Source organism: Nipponia nippon, unplaced genomic scaffold (genome assembly GCF_047370975.1).
Source record: "Nipponia nippon isolate SJK-2023a ecotype South Korea unplaced genomic scaffold, ASM4737097v1 scaffold_31, whole genome shotgun sequence".
Classification (NCBI taxonomy): Eukaryota; Metazoa; Chordata; class Aves; order Pelecaniformes; family Threskiornithidae; genus Nipponia; species Nipponia nippon.
Genome location: NW_028262349.1, coordinates 4378989 through 4395091, shown reverse-complemented (window position 1 = coordinate 4395091; position 16103 = coordinate 4378989). Strand labels below are relative to the sequence as shown.

At 47.5% G+C, this 16103-nt stretch overlaps 2 protein-coding genes across 4 annotated transcripts in view; one reads left to right on the top strand and one right to left on the bottom strand.

Annotated features, from left to right (window-relative positions):
- The window catches only part of ZAP70 (zeta chain of T cell receptor associated protein kinase 70), a 28760-nt gene extending 22222 nt beyond the window's left edge, over positions 1–6538 (bottom strand). Inside the window, exon 1 of the mRNA XM_009471948.2 lies at positions 6371–6538. The gene's annotated coding sequence lies outside the window, so the exon portion shown is untranslated. The remainder of the gene's footprint in view (positions 1–6370) is intronic.
- ADAMTS10 (ADAM metallopeptidase with thrombospondin type 1 motif 10) overlaps positions 1–16103 on the top strand; it is a 78865-nt gene that overhangs the window by 6357 nt on the left and 56405 nt on the right. Inside the window, exons 3-4 of one of the 3 annotated variants that reach the window (XM_087769049.1) lie at positions 11533–11811; positions 12922–13057. The gene's annotated coding sequence lies outside the window, so the exon portion shown is untranslated. Of the gene's footprint in view, positions 1–11532; positions 11812–12921; positions 13058–15071; positions 15159–16103 lie in introns of those variants that run through there. The other 2 variants (XM_087769047.1, XM_009471947.2) reach the window with 2 other exon arrangements.

Sequence of the window (16103 nt, the reverse complement as noted above, 5' to 3'; positions counted from 1 at the left end):
AGACACCAGAGGGTTAACGCCATCTTACAGAAAACCTTCTGGTCACTTAGCTTCTGCTTCACCCTCCTGCAGCCTCCCCTTGTCAGCTGGGTGTGTGAGATGCCAATAACCCAGGAAAATAAATTCTCCAAGGAGAACATCGTGGCCCAAGGAACGGGGCTTTGTGCTGCAGAGCCCTCTAGGCTGCTGGATTGCATGCAGCCATGGTGGGACAGGCTGGATGTTCCCGCCTGGCAGTTGTTTGGGCACTGCTAGCAGAATTGTTGCTGCTCTCGTAGCCCGCTTCATAGCGGGTGTGTCTCAGCAGCAACAATTAGTTGCAAATAGGCTTTTCTTCGGCACTCTCAGCAGAGACCAAGTGGAAATCCTTCCAGGTCCCAGGGAAGCCAGGGCACTGGCAGCTGTGCAGGGCATGTCCTGCCCTGTGTGCACCCAGCTGAGTTCCCAGAAGTGCCCGGTGCTGTTTAACCCTGCCCTTGTAACATGATTTCAGAGAGATGCAGGCAGCACTGAAAGCCCCCGAAAATTTTGCCTGTGCCTCCGGCATGCATTGCCACATTTGGCTGTGGCTGTAGGGCTTTTCTCTAGACTATTGTCTGTTCCTGCATCAAAATTATGTTTCTTGGGGCAGTATTGCTGGCTCCTTTCCCAGCTCAGCCACAGCACTGGAGTCTGTGCTGAGTACCCGTCTGCACAGTTTGACTCTGGGAGGACCCTCACCAAGACCCCTCTGTCCTTTATCACTTGATATGACAATGGCTACAGGACCTTGAATATCTGAGGTAGGATTTGGGGAGGATGTTTATTCCACTGGTTTGTAGAAATATGCATAGTCTCCCACTCCTCCCTAGGGCTGTATTAGCTTAATAAAATAAGGCTCTCGTCATATAATATTTATGCTGGGTACTACTACCTCTGCCGCCTTAGCTCTGTGCATGAACGATTATGATCTCAGATAAGAAATGAGGGGCAAACCATATGTGTATGTCTTCACAAGTAATCTTCAGTAATCTGCACAAACATCTCACGGGAAAAGGGTCATTGCTTTCATTTAAAAAAAAAAAAAAAAATTCTGCTAACTTTCCACCTGCCCTGCAGATTTTAACAATTTGTTAGGTTCCGGTGTGATCTGCTCCAGAGCCGCACACTGGGAGTTTTCTAGTGAGATGGAGAAGAGGCAGGTAGGAGCAGGATAGCAGATGGGCAAGGAAAAAACTGAATAATCTGTTCTTCACTGCCCCAACCTATCGTAACTTTGTTACTTAATAGGCTTCTGCTGAGGGATTATTTAGGGGCTTTTCAGAAGCACAAATAAGTTGGTTTTGGTTTTTTTTTTAAAAGACTTTAAGGGTTTAAAATACTCAGCTGGCTTCAGTCTCCTCTTCTTTTTGGCCAAAATGAGAGGGAACCTGGGCAAAACGCAGTGGTGTTAGGCATCTCAGATGCAGAAGGACTTTTTCTGAGATTTGAGCTCAGGATTTGAGTCAATGACTGAGAGATGATGGGTCTGGTATCTCTTCCAGCTTTGTCTTTGTCATCTGCTTTTCTGACCAATTAATTGTTGACAGGCAGCAACAACTCTAAGTGCTTGGGAAGAGTGACTTTTTTTGATCAAATCCTCATGAAATAAGGTTTGAGACTGTTCACTAATTATTAACCAGGTGCTTGAATACTCATAGTTAGTGGTTAACGTAACGCCAGAAATGGCAGCTCAGTTGTTTTGCTGCTCAGTCGTTTCTGCTTTGCAGTTCTGCAGCTCATCCCAGCGCTGCCTGACCCAGGACCCTTCTAGCAGCCCCGGGCAGAATCCAGTGCATCCCATCGACTCCATCCTGCTGCAGTGCTAGTGGAGATCTGAGTAGCCCTGCCAACGCTCCCAGCAGATGAACTGGGAGTGTTCATTGAGCGTTGGAAGGCTCAATGTTCTGCTTCGGGCTTTTAACTCTTGCAACAGAGGATTTTCTCAGTATGTGTCCAGGCAGGCTTTAAAATAGCTCGTCTTCTTTGTAACCTTGCTGTGCTTCAGTGCTCTCAACTGGAAAACCTGGCAGGTAGCGAGCAATTCGAAGAGTCGGGACTGTTCCCTGTCCCTTCAAAGGCTTTACCCCAGGTTTCGTCCAGGGTGAGGAGAACTTTGATCCTTGAAAATGTGCTGATGGTGAATGTGCTCTGCACCCATGTGCCACCTTTCAATTCTTCTATATTTCTAGGCAGCTGAGGGATGATATTGATGATCCCTCTCCTGCAGATGAGGAAGCTGACGGAGGCAGAAGAGCTCATGCCACGGTAATGCCGTGGGCTGGAGTTCTCCCAAGTAACACGCTTGCTTTCACATTATGCTGCCTATCACAGTATGCACATTGCATCTCTGGATGATCTAGGGTGGGACTTGGAAAAAGAGTCAGTTTGTCATCTTTATGCATGTTTTATTATGGCCAATGAGGCTCAGAACTGAAGTTTCTTGTGCTGTTTTAAAATCCCATGGAATTTTCAGAAAAATACAGCATCATCTGAAACTTCTTACCTCATTTATTGTGCCAGGCCCCTAAATCTGTTTGAGTTATTGACTTGCTGCAAAAATTGTGCGTTGTCTCATCCCCCCAGGAGCACCTGGGATATGAACTGATTGCTTTCTGATGTACTTTAGGATCATTCAGAATAAAAAGAGCTATGTATATGTCCCAAGGTACAAGTGACAGGTCTTGCCTAAAGTTTCAACTATAGCATTCATACTCTGTGGCTTATGTGCATCTGTCCCTGCTAAAGTAATTCTGTCATCAGCTGAGAGAAGTTTATAAACCCTCCTGCCATCCCTTTAGGTCCAGATTATCTATGCAGTTGCTAATAGCTTCAGTCCCGTGAGGGCGGTTTTTTGCATGCTCAGGTGTAGTGTCCAAATACCAGGTTGCTGCAAAGGATCCCTGTGTTCTGATGCCCCTGCAGAAGGTCCTGGGTGAATCGGCTGCTCAGCTCATGCAGGGTCCGGCTAATGGCATGGAGAAGTGTTTAGTAGCTGTGGTTGCCTTTAACACCTATTGCCTGCAAAGATACTGCATTAGTATTGCATGGGGTGACCGCAGCCAGAAGTTTCCAGTCCGTAAGCCAGCTCAGATATCTCTGCACGGTGAACGTAATGCAGAGGCAGGCATTGATCAGCAGAATTGCAGAAAATCAGGCACCCCGATCCTGTTGGAAGCCAAAGGCTGTTACGCAGGCTGCCTTAAGAGGCTTCAGTCCTCTGTGACTTATGAAACTAGGTCTTTGGCTAAGCTGCCCTGATATGAACTGGGAGACGATAGCAATTAGCAACCCTGTTCCTTTCAACAGTCAGAAGCAGTTTGAGGTCACACTTCACCATGGTCTTCTGAAAACGCTCTGTTAGGTGATGAATTTAAGGGCCCCACACTTGCTCTTTGGCACTTGCTAGTCACTAAAGTAGCCACAGGTAAGTGGAGATGGTTCTTGTATTGGCACGGGCATGTTTAACATCCCTGGAAATATCTTCCCAGATCTGTAGAAAAGGGCCAGAGCAGTGGTGAGCTACACTGTGTCTGACTGGAGCCAAGGGCACTGCACTGGCAGACCTGGCAGCTCCCGGCTTTAAGGTTATAAACTAGGCAAATAAAGTGGAAAGACAGCTCAGAGCCTAACAGTCATCTGCAACTTGACAGCAAAGTTTATTAAGGATCTGTTGTTCTGTTTGGAGTTTTAAAAGACAAAAGATGAATCTGAGCTTGAAATCTAATCTGCAACAAGGAGAGGAATTCTGCAAGTTCTAGCTTAGCTTGCAAAACCACAGGTGTAAAATACTGTCCTGATGGTTAGTGACGGTCTTGATAGGTCTTCATCAGAGCGGGAGCACAAACTTTGCCTTACTGCTGCTGTTCAGGATTTCTTTGAACATTATTGCAAAGCAGAGTGAGACTATTCCTTTACTCGTGTATGTTATGAGGATTAAACATAAACTTCAGACTGCGCAGGATTACAGGGTGGTCTTAGGAAATTCCTGAAGAGGAAAATGAATACAACGGGAGGCAGGGGAAGCTAAAGACTTGGACTTCACCAGTTCTGTTCTTCTTGGAAAAGCTTATTAGCTCTGAAGGATAAGTATGTGTTTGCATGTGACCAGCACGCATTTGGGCAAAGCGTACGACTTGCAAGTGGCAGTGGAAGTTTGCATTCACAATCAGTCATTTCCTATGTGAAAAGGTCCGTTCTGAGTGTTGAAATGCTCCACTACCAGGCAGCTTGCTATCTCTGTTTTCCAAGTATAAAACTGGGGCACAGAGAAATAATGGGCTAGATCTGCACAGGGCTTTTTGTTTATTTTAAATAATAACAGCAAAGGATTTTTGTTCCAACTATTTGAATAGGATTTAGGGAAGTAGAGTTATCTAAGTTATCTCAGTTCATGCTTTATCCTTACTACCTCCCTTACAGTGGCTGTAACTTTGTTTGCTGGCTCTGTATGGAGTTTGTAGAAAGCTGCCCATGTTCTGCATGGCCCCTGGTATCAGTCTTGTGTTCTGGGCTCTCTCCAGCCTGGCCCTGGTCTCTGCTGTGCCCATTCAATTCCATACCCAGCAGGGCCTTTCCTGGCACCTCGGGGGGTATTACAAGACTAAATAAGCACATTCAGTGATCAAAACTGTGTTTAAAAATGCACATTCCTGCACTGGTGAGGAAATGACTAAATGAGTATTATACTTTAACTCATAACCTAGTCTGTTTGATATAGCCCATCTAATGCTACCATATGAGTTACCAAAGATTCCTGGGAAAGCAAGTGCTAAACTAAGTGTGTGGGGCTTTAAATTACTTGGTAACAGCTATCTGTACTTTTGTGCATTTCCAGCCCTCCAGGTTAATTTTCTGCATTGCCCCTTGGTAGTGCCTGCCCTACTAACAGCTGCTTTATGTATCTTTCTGTTCCCAGTCATGTTACTGAACTCAAACCTACACAATTGCTAGAGGTGGAAAAAAAAATCATCTCAGTGGCATCCTTTGCCATTGGCATCTCTGCTTTTGTGCTGCCGGTCCCACCTGCTCGGGGTTTGTGTGAGTCAAAGCTTGGCTTAACTGACACGTGTTGTCCTTTCTGACCACATTGGCCCTCCCAGACTTTTGCTGTTCAAGCCAAGTTTTATGTAGCTGGTTGAGTGGGCTTAGGTTACGTACAGAGCCTGGTGCTTCAAAGGTTTTCTGCTCTTTGTGAAGCTGGTTGCCTTACGGGGCAGTACAGAGACTGTGGCATAATCATCGCTATCTGAGAGTTCTCAAGAAACTCTTTCTGGTTAAGGTCTTAATGGGAATTAACTTTTAAAGTCATTAAACACCGACATGCATCTATGTGTGGATTCTAAATACTGCTGTGGCATCATCCATGTTTGTTTAGGAAATCCTGCTCCCAGGAGCATCAGCAAGCTTTTCAGAGACTTGAGTCCTTTTTCTCAAGAGGAAAAAGGATGATGAAAGGTTGAAACTACAAAAATCGTAAATATATCAGAAAACATAACCTTGTAGATCAGTTTGTTCATCCCCCTGCCAGCGAAGGAGCCTTCTGCCTGATCCTTTCTCCAGTCCCCTCTCCAGTTCTGCCCATGTGATGGGTTTCCCTTGCGTCCTCGTGGTGTTTATTCCACAGTCTAACAGATCTGCCCATTAGGAAATGTTTTCTGAGGTATAATCTCAACTTTCCTTTGTTCTAGTTTATTCCATACACCACGGACTGTGCTTGAATTGGTGGGACTTGGAACTGTGCCTGTTTTCACAGAAAAGTGCAGAGCAATAACAGACGAGATGACAAAGAAATTAAAGGAAGTAAATGTGAGTTTGCCCGAGGCCTCTGTTTTTGAGTGTACTTGTTGTTACATTTGTCAGTAGGAAATCTCTGAAGTCCTTCTCGAGTATTTGGAGCATTATTCAGCAGGTGCCAAGTATCCCCAGTCTTCCCACATTGCCACTGAGGCTTGCAGGCAGTTGAAAGACAAACTTGCAGAGGAGACAAGTTTTGATGTCATGTCCAGAGGTAAAGGGAAGAGAATGGCTGGCCCTGAATATTGGACTACAAGCCATCATTTCAGCATCTTCTGACCTATCTAAATACCCGGTAACTTCAAAAAGAGTATGATGCCCCCTAACTTACACCAGTTTTTTTCCTGAACCAGTGGAGTAATCAGTAGAAAAGCTAGAGGGGTTGCAGGATGAATTAATCTGGGCCTACTAATGCCAACATTTCACAGGATCTCCCCTCCCGCCACTAAACCCCTGATGCTACCACGGTGTGAAGAAAGGTACGAGACAAGAAAGAAAGCAGCCATGTCGCGTAACAGCTACCAAAGCTACCAACAGCAAAAAAAGTGCGTCTTACCTGGTTTGCAGATGGGCAGGATGTCTTGTTGGGGCTTCGTTACAGCAATTTTGAAGAAAGAAAGGAAAGAAGAGGGAAAACGTTCTTCGGCAAGTGAGAAATGTCTTGATTTTGGAAGATGAGAAGGGAACGGGCCACACTATCCAGCGAGCTGTCTGGCGTTCGCTAACCTCCGTTTGCTGGTTTCTTTGAAATGTGACCTATTTCCTTGTTGCACAGGAAAGGAAAGAAGAGAAAATAAAAGCTGTGTAGTTCTGAAGAGTGAAAAAGCTCTGAGACCTTCTCAGCGCCAGGGCATGGGTCTCCTATGGAAGAAAACAAATCAGAGGAAGGTGGTGAAGAGCACCAACATTTAAACAAACGTGTTGGGGGAAGACATTTCCTGGAGAGCAAAGCTTTCTTCTTGCCCATTGAACAGATGTTCATGGGGTAGTAAGCCTTTTTGCACAACTACCTCTGCCATGCCATAGTGTGTCCTTTGGAAGTCACAAGGGGGTAAGGAGAGCTTAGTTTCTTTGGCTTTCCCACATGCAGGCTAGAGGCTACTGAGAAAGGCCCTCTGTGTAGGGCTGCTTTGGAGTGACCATTTGCGATGGTCAAGACCAAGGCTCAGTAACCCAAGAAGCCTCTCCTAGACTGTTTTTCCTGCTCTGCTTTCTGATTAGCTCTTTGTAGTGCCAAAATGGCCATAACACTAACAGCTGGGCTGGGAACCATCCAACACCAGTCCCACCAAACGGTGCTTATTTTTGGCAGGGTTTTCAGCTGCTCCTCAGGGACATGTCTCCCTTTCTGGAAGGGAAAAGTTTCCATGTTTCATCACGAGCCACAGCAAACAGGTTACTGCTACTTGACAGCTCATTAGCCTGGAAGAGATGGGTAAAAGGTCAGTGTTCAGTGCCAGCTTTTGGTGACTGGGGAGAAAGGCTACAGTGCCATGACCTCTTTCTGCTGAATGCAAAGAGGTGCCCCAAAGAGATGCATGGGCAATCCTGAAGTATTTTGCTGTTGCAGGCAGAAGACTCAGTACTGTAAAAGTTGGGACTAGGGCCCTGATCACGGCAGGTTGAGCTTGCTGATGTTCAAGACTCACTGGAATAAAAACATACAGTAATAGGGTTAGATACGCAAAAATGCAAGCTATCCTTGAGCATTACTCAACTGTATGGAATTTCATTCCCAAATCTCCCTTGAGGAGCCCTTTGTTTACCTTTTGACATGGAGCTGTACATGATGTTTACTCAGAAATCCATATTAAAGGTTTTTCCAAGGACAAGGTGAGATCCTCAGATAGAAGGGATGAGTCACTTAGGCAGCTTACAACGGTGAAAATGCAGCATCCCAACACACCCAACCTTGCAGTGCGAGCAGAGAGCTCTCAATCCTGAGCCCTCATCAAGGCTCACCTGCACATTTGTCCTTTGCCCAAAATCCCCACAAAGTTTAGGCAATGTACAATGATCTTGGTAATCACTGACCACTGCGCTTTCAAAGGTAGTGGTGGCTCTTTCAAGCTGGAATTACAAGTTTGGGAGACACCAACCCAATTTTATCTAACATCTGGGATTAATTAAACTGAGTTTTACTGTTGGGCAATTAGTTTGCATGTCTCTACACTAGTGGAGAAACAAAAACATTTGTTTGCAGCTGGTTTCACTTGCAGGTTCTCGATCTGCAGTATTTGGGCTACAAACAAAGCAGAGTAGTTTGTTTATTGCAGCAGTACCTAAAAGACTGAATGGAGCGTTGTTGTGTTAGGTACTGTACAACCATAAAAAGGGTTAGTCAGTGGCTAAGTAGCTAGTCCCAACACGGACTTGGGGCCAGACTGTGATGTAGAGCCAGTGCTGGGAACTTTGCCCAGGCCCTGCAGTTTAGACACAGCAAGAGAGAGTTTTTTTTTATTTTGTGTACAAAATGGTTATACAAAATTAACTCATCAGGCCTCAGCATCTTTCCCTATGTGTTTTAATGGCTACCAGGACAGAGTTTGCAGCCTTATAAGCCTTAAAATGACCACTGGCCTCAGTGTCGTGCAAGCTGGTGCTGCAGCTGGGCATGCTGGATACATCTGGGCATCGGCCAGCACCACTGAGAAGCGAGGGTGCCAAGTTTGCCTGGAAGTGTTGCGCTTTGTGCTTCCCCAGGGTTCAGTGTATCATCCCTGCAGGGTTTCTACCAGCCTGGTGCTGAGCCTGGACCTCGCAAGATCTGAGCGCGCAGCCTCTGCCACGTGTAGCCACAGGAGGGTGCAGTGTCACCGGGCTGCTCAGCTTCAGGGACTGGGTCCTGGTGCTGTGCTGAGCACAGGGCTCCCCTCCATCCCAGGAGCGAGTGAAGATGCAGGGGAGCCAGAGGGAGAGGATTTCAAGCATCTCCTGGAAGTGCATCATCGTCTCCTCCTCCTAGAAAGAGAGGAAGCGTCCGGCTGGCACTGTTTGATGTTGGAGATGAATTGTAGTGGCTGTCGGTTGCCTGTGAAACCTTTTTTTTTTTCAGGCAGAGTCCAATACCCTCTGCCTCTTTTCTGTGAGTATCTGGTCCCTTTACCTTTCTCCATTTTCTGGGCTTTTGTGTAGGTGATGGGGGCCTTGGCTTGGGAAGGTGTGTGCAGCTCCAAGGTGGCTCCATCACCCCTTCAGAGACAGGTCCAGACTGGAGTAAGCCCTGGTTTTTGAGCTGAGGAGTTTGCATGGCCTGGTATGAGTATGAGCGGATCCTCAGAGCAGTACTGCTTTCGGGTACAGGGCTGGGGGCGGTTGGCCCCAAGCACACAGATTGTGTGTCAGGAGTCTCTAGCACTATATTTACTATCTAGGAGGGACTAGAGACCCTGCACATCAGGGAAAAGCAAGCTTCCTTGGGAAGGGAGAGGGACAGGCAGCACCGAGCCGCTCACTGCTGAGCAGGGAAGATGGGCATCTGCAGCCTCTGTCCCTCTTCATTACGCACCGAGTGTGTTTGAAGACAAGCTTCAGCAGACAGAAAGCCCCTGCCATGGCACTGGGCCATGCTTTGAGCAATTAGTTTTTCCCTGGCCAGAAGCGGCATCATTCAATTAAACCCGAAATACTTTGTTTAGTTGATCTCTTATGTATGTGCTTTGGGGGCTCAGACAATGGCTAGCACGGCCTGGGGAGGAAGGAAACTGCTCTTTCCACCCAGCCAGGGAACTGGCCAAAAATCCAGCCCAGCAATTGCAGTCCCTTTGAACTCAGTTTTCAAATGGAGAGCCAGGCCTTTCCAGTCTGAATGCCTGTAAAGAGTTGCCCTCGTGCTTGCGTTGGGATGCCCAGGGACTGGGGCAGCACTGGGAGTGGAGCCGGGGGCTCTGAACTCCCACCATCAGGCATCTCCTTCTGGGAGCAAAGGATGTTTTTCCCTGTTTTCTCAGGGCTGTTAGGATGGGCATGCCTAGCAGGCAATACAGATTACTTCGAGACCAGCAGAGGCTCAGGAGGTCTCTCCCAGGCATCTCCTGCTCAGGTTGCACTGCTGCACCATCTGAGGAGTGGAGTTCAGTAAGGATTTGCACAAATTCATGGAAGAAAATGAATTATGGCTGTTAAATGCAAAGATACAGCTTCTGGCCTAGGTTCAGCCTTGCACTTCATTTACTGATAGAGGGTATAGGAGGATATACCGCAAAAAGTATCACAGCTTCTTGCTTTTTTCTTAATCCCTTTTCTTAAGCAGCCCATGGCCAGCATCCGATTAGGACGTAGGGCTGGCCAGGCCTTTGTGGTTTTTCCTTTCTCCATTCCCATCTAATGGTCAGAGGGTTACAGACTAGTGCTGGGTCAGCCTGGGTGGCACCCAGGACCATCGCCAAGAGCCCTGGCTGCTCAGGCCTGTCCCAGGGCCGGATCCTGTGGATTTGGCAACATACCTACCTAGAAGGGCCATGGCAGGACACGCAGTCTGGCGGGGCTAGCTGTCCTGCAGGCTCGGCATCCACACCACACTTCACAGGGCTGCAAACCCTCCAGAGCCCCCTCTTGCAATCTGCTCCTGGGCAGAGAAGGTCTCATGTCCAGGGAGCTTGGTCTAAGACTTAGGTTACATCTTCCCCTGGCAACTTTTCACCCCCTTACTCTTCATTCAAGTTCTCTTCTACTAAAAGCCTCCTTGGGGATGATTTTGGGGTCCCTCTGTCCCCACTGATGGGCTCAGGCTGGAGGTCTGCTGCCTGGTGCTGCTGTCCTTTCCCTGTGTCCTTCCTCAGGGCTTCTCTCTGTATCCAGAGAAAAGCAGGGCAGCACATGGCAATTTGGAAGGGCTCGTTTTTATGATATTTGCAGAATTGCCAGGTAATTCTCTCTTTACCAAGGCTCACGTATTCAGTTTTCTAATCTCAAAGGCGACTTCAGAAGGAAGAAGGAAATGAGCTCCTGCCCTTTATTGTTGCTTATTGTTTTATGTGTCCTGAGAGGGCTTTGTTTTTAAACAAGCAGTATTTTATTATTTGCAGTGTTTGTTCTTTACTTTAGAAATGCATTGTCCTCTGTAGGACACTCCACGGTGGCAGCAGAACAAGAGAAATTATGGCATCACAAGAGCCAGCAGGGCGAAAATGATGTAACTCGGGAGGGGACTTCTTAAAACATTAGCAAATTCTTGAGGGCTTTTTTAAATTTAAAGCCAATACCTAACATTACCGTAGAGCACAGCTGCCTTTGTTAAGGCCATTTCATCAGACATGCACTGGCTTTTTAAAAGCATTTTGAAAGCTATGGTTAAAATGAAGGATGGGAGTGTTGTTCGTTGTTGGGGGAAAAAAACAAAAGCCAAAAATCCTGGCTTGCTTTATCTGTTTTGTCTGCTGTCTGCCACCGTCAGCATGACCTCTTTGCTTTATTGCTTTTATTGGGGTGTTTTATCGGCCAGGGAGCTGCCTGCATCGCCTCTGGGCTCTGCTCACAGCCGGGGCTGCCCAGGAAAGATCGCTGCTTGCTCCTTTGCAGAAAGGCTTAGCTGATTAGTTTTATACTGTTGCAGGCAAGACCTGCCTTCTGCACTGATGTCAGCAGTCAGGGCGGGACTTTTACAGCCTTGTGGGTTTGGGGATTTTTTTTTTTTTTTTTTTTGATAATCCTGGCAAAATTCCTGAGCAAAGTTTTTTTTTTTTTTTTCTTTTTTTTTTTTTTTTTTTTTTTGAGCAGCCCCTATACATGCTGCCTCTGAGCCGCTCTCTTATTACTGCTCACTTCCTGAAAGGAGACTTTTTAGCAAAGCCTCTAGCTCCAGCGCTGCCTGAGTCTGACAGAAGAAGGTTATTGAGGAAGGCGACATAAACCCTCAGCCTGGAAACTTTCTGACACGCACAGGACTGAGGGGGAGAGAGAAGCCTTTGGCTGCTGCTGGGAAAAAGAAAAAAAAAAAAAAGAAGCTCAAGGAATTAAAAGGGGAAAAAGAAGAAAGAAGGGAAAACACTAGAAAAGGTAAAACACTCTTTAAAATAATTTTTCCAGAGAAGACTCTTTGAGGTTGGAGTGGGGTGGTCTGGGGTGGAGGGAATGCGAATGTTCTTTGAAATCAGAACCGTCTCCCTGGAGAAGGAATGAGCCTGAAGAGCATTGCACGCTGGAAAAACATTTATGAGAATGAAAACCATGTTCACCCTTCTCCAACATTCAGAGTTTCCATAAAAACGCAGGGTTGTGTTTCAAAGTGTCTGCAGACAGCAGGAGTCAGGCATCTGCACTCGCGCGCTGTCTCCCTCGCCTCCCCCATCCCCACGCTTTTTTTATTGCATTAAGCCATCTGATCGCATGTTTGCTGCTCTAAAATATAATTCTCTTATGCAGAGCTGCTGTGGGCGAAACTCTCAATTACAGAAAGCAACAGCTATAATCCCTACTGCAGAATTATACATTCCTTGCTGTCTTCATTCCTGAGAATAAACGCATATTGCGCTCCCTCTTTCGCTGCCTCTCTCCATCTTCAGGAGCTGCCAATGCCTCTTTTCCTCCTGTATGATGTGGTCAGAGGATTATAAACTGTCTGCCCTGAAAAAGTTGCAATGTCATTAACTTCGTGTGCATCACCAGGCATTTGACCCCGTTGCACTAGCCATATATTTCTTTGCTTTGATTATGTTTTAAAGGTTTTTTTAAAAAGATCAATCCCTCAGAACATGTTATTTTAAACATCAAAGTAAATATTAGTGGTGGTGAAATGCCAGAAGATTATCTCATTAGAGCTGAAGAAGCTGTGCTATAAATAGAAAGGAGTTTATAAAATAACCTTGGCAAATATCTTCCAGAGGGGAAGAATCAAACCAAGAGGGAAGCGTGGAGCCGTGCTGGTCAGAGCTGCGCTCCGGGGCAGGTACCCTGCTTCGGCGCCAGCCGCGGCTGTGCGGCAAAATTTAAAATTTCAAAACGGAGGCTCGTTTTGGGGGACTTTTCTGGTCAAGTGTATGCAGGGATGTAAACCTCAGGGGGCGTTTGTTTTCCTGTTTCAGTCCATGCCAATACCCATATTGGCTGCAGATAGCTCAGCCGCACCAGAGATCTGTTTCTTATTCTGTTCATTAATATTCTTGTTAGCAGAGCTCACGTGATGACAGCGTGCGCTCCAGTGCATGACGGGTGATAGCAGGAAGATTTTTGAAGTCTTTGTTCATTTCTGGTCTCCCCCCATGCTGCGGATGGTAGAAGGGGAAATGCTTTGTCAGGCGCCCAGGTAATTCCCCAGCCTGCACAGGGGTGTTCCCTCTGCTCTGCTCGCCATAGCCTTGCCCAGACTAGTCTGAAATGCCTCCGTCAGTGAGGCTTCCTCCAGTTCTTGGGAGGTTGTTCCAGTGTCATGAAGTTTCTCCATATATGGAACGTGCCGAGTACTCTGGTTGCTCCATCCTTGGCTTCCCGTTGTTCCTGCTTCGCCCCACGGCAGCACCCTCTCCTTTCCTTCTCCTCCTTAGATCCCTAAAACCTCCAGCACTCGTCGGTGCGTCTCCAGTTGCATTCCCCAAGCAGCTGCTTGTTGGGTGGAATGGGAAAGGTCCTGTCATCTCCTGTAAATCATGCTTTTCCCGATAAGACTCAGGGGCTGAACTGTTTCATTTGGCAGAGGAAGACCCTGATAAGCTGCGACTGAGCTGATGGGGTGAAGTGTAGCCCTAAGGGAAGGTATTGCCTGCTCAACATAAACAGTGTCCGCTAGTCATGCGAGAGGCCTTTTAAGTACCAACTTGCAAACCTGTAACGTGAGAGGCTCTGTTATCGCCGATGGCTCAAGGCCACCCAGAGACTGTTGCGGGGAGGAATAAGTGTGCTTATCACCATGTGAAGCCCTGGTCCAGAGACAGCGTGGGCTCAGCTGCCCAGAGGAGCCGCTCTGTGGAGGGCTTTTCAGCGCAGGCTGCATCAGGCCCACCCAGGGGATGATTCTGTTCGAGCACTTATCTAAAGCTTATCTGAAACCCCCAACTCCAAAAACCACTTTTCTTGCCAAGTTTCCAGCAATTAGTTCGTTCTAAGCCAGAAACACCACAGGATGTGTTTGTCACGTCCTGTCCTGCCTAGATCTCAAGTTAACACACATGAACTTAAAACAAACAGAATTTAGACCAAATTTGTCAAGTTTTCAGAAACAATTCACTAGTGACTTGGATGATGTCAGCTCAGATGTGCTGAAGATATGCAAGTCAAAAAGATCTTTGCTTGACCCCACCACCATAGGAAATGTTTGCAGGGCGAGTAGTTACAAACATTTCCTAGGAATCTGTAAGCAGGTCGAATCTCATGCAGTGACTGGGGAGTGAGAAACATGGAAAACCACCAGCCTGGATACAGACTCATTTTTCAACACTGAAGGAGGTTTTAAAGGGACACCATCAAAGCAAATTTTCCCATCTTGGTTACTGTGAGTGCCTTCAATTAAGTCTGCAACCAATTCAAAAATTGGGAGATTCTCCACTGAGAAACTGCCAAAATATTTTAGCTCCATCTGACTTCAATGGAGCAATGTCAGTGGCACGTGTGAAGTGCAGGGTCTCCATCCAGCTGCTCCACTGCTGCTACTCTCTTACCTTCTGCATTCTCCCAGGCTGGGAAAAGAATACTTGGGGTATGCCATGTCTGACTATTCAGCGTCTTTACACTGCTGTTTATCATCCCAACCCACCGTTACTGCTATTGTGTTTCCTACTCTTCCATCGTAGCTTAATTTTAAAGGGAAAATGAGTTAAAATGAATCCATTCCTGTGCAGTTCTGCAAATCCTTCTGAACTCAAACATTCATAAAATGTTGGTTCCAGCTGAGCTGAACTCATGGGTGAAATCCTGGCCTCCCGCTGTGAGAGTTGTGCCATTGACCTCAACAGGACCAAGACTACACCCCGAAGTGGCTTCAGTCAAAACCACACTGCAAACGATGAGTTCAGAGCTATCGGGGTTAGTGGCTCTTCATTCCCTGGCCATGAACGAAGGCAGCTCCTCCACGGCTGGGCACAGAGAAATGTACTCGCTGGCCTTAGGGCTGCAGCTTGTTAGGAAGCCACACATGGTTGTGAGTCGGCATATTTTCTGTTGCACCCTGCCATACCCCATCAAATCCAAACCATCTGGGCCATATGTTTCCCTGAACAGAGAACCTGCAGGGAGGGGAAAAAGGGCCCATAAACTCTCTGCACAGCAGATCTCACGGAGTTCGCTTAAGGGAGCCGGAGCCTGGAAACGATCTGCAGATCTTCCAGATCTGTAAGGGCTGGATGGAGTCCATAGCCCGATGCGGTCTGCAAGAATTCATCCTGCTGCAGAGCTCCCCGGCATGTTCCTCCGTGGTAATGTGTCTTGGGTTCTGTGGGTGCTCGCTGTCATGGTCATGCTGCCTTGCACAAAGGGGGCCCCAGGGTGATTGCATGGGGGGGTGCCCATCCTCTTGCACAGACTGCTTGCCTTGGTTTGCCCTGCTGTGAAACGAAGCCAGTAGCATTCACCTGCTTGCAGGCAGACTTTGAAAGGCAAGGAGGCTACGGGGACGGCGGCAGAAGCTAGGCTGTGTGTTTGCATTATCGTGCTCTCAGTGCCCTGGGAGGCTGGGCGCTGCCTGCACGTCTGCAGAGGGAGGATCTCGGTCCTGAGGCACTGGAAGCGCACAGCCAAGCAGGCAGTGAGGCGGGTAGAGCAGATCAGGACGAGCCACCTCTCTGGTCAGCCAGGGCTCCTCTCCCTTTCTTTGTGTCACCACAATGGAGCCGCTTCTCTGAAAGGACATGTTTCTGATTTCCTGGAAGGGCAGCATGGTCCAAGCTGACTTTGCTGCTTCAGGGTCCCGCTCCACAGCTCACTGCGTTTCCTCCAAACCACTTTGGTATGTGACCCCCTGAGGCAGCCTGGGTTTTGTGATCCAAACCTGATCTAATGTCAAAGTTAACCCTGTTCTGAGAGTGGGATGGGACCAGAGATCCCCTCGAGTCCCTTCCAACCGCAGTTATTCTTTGATTTAGTCTGGGCAGGACCCAATCAGCAACGGGCGCTGGAGACAGGCAATGCTGTGGATCCCTTCCTCTGTCCAGGACTGTGCTATTGCTGGGTTCAGTGTTAGCTGTGCTGTGGGGATGCTGTGCCGTGGTCACGGTAGAAGGAGCTGCTGATCTCTGTGCTTGCTGCAGGTCCTGTGGTGCTTCTCACAGCCCTTCTGGGTAACAGGAGTCACCTCAGATGCTCTTCTTGGGAAGCTCGGTGGGGCTCTCTTGTCTCTCCAGCTTCAGCATATGAGACTGTGC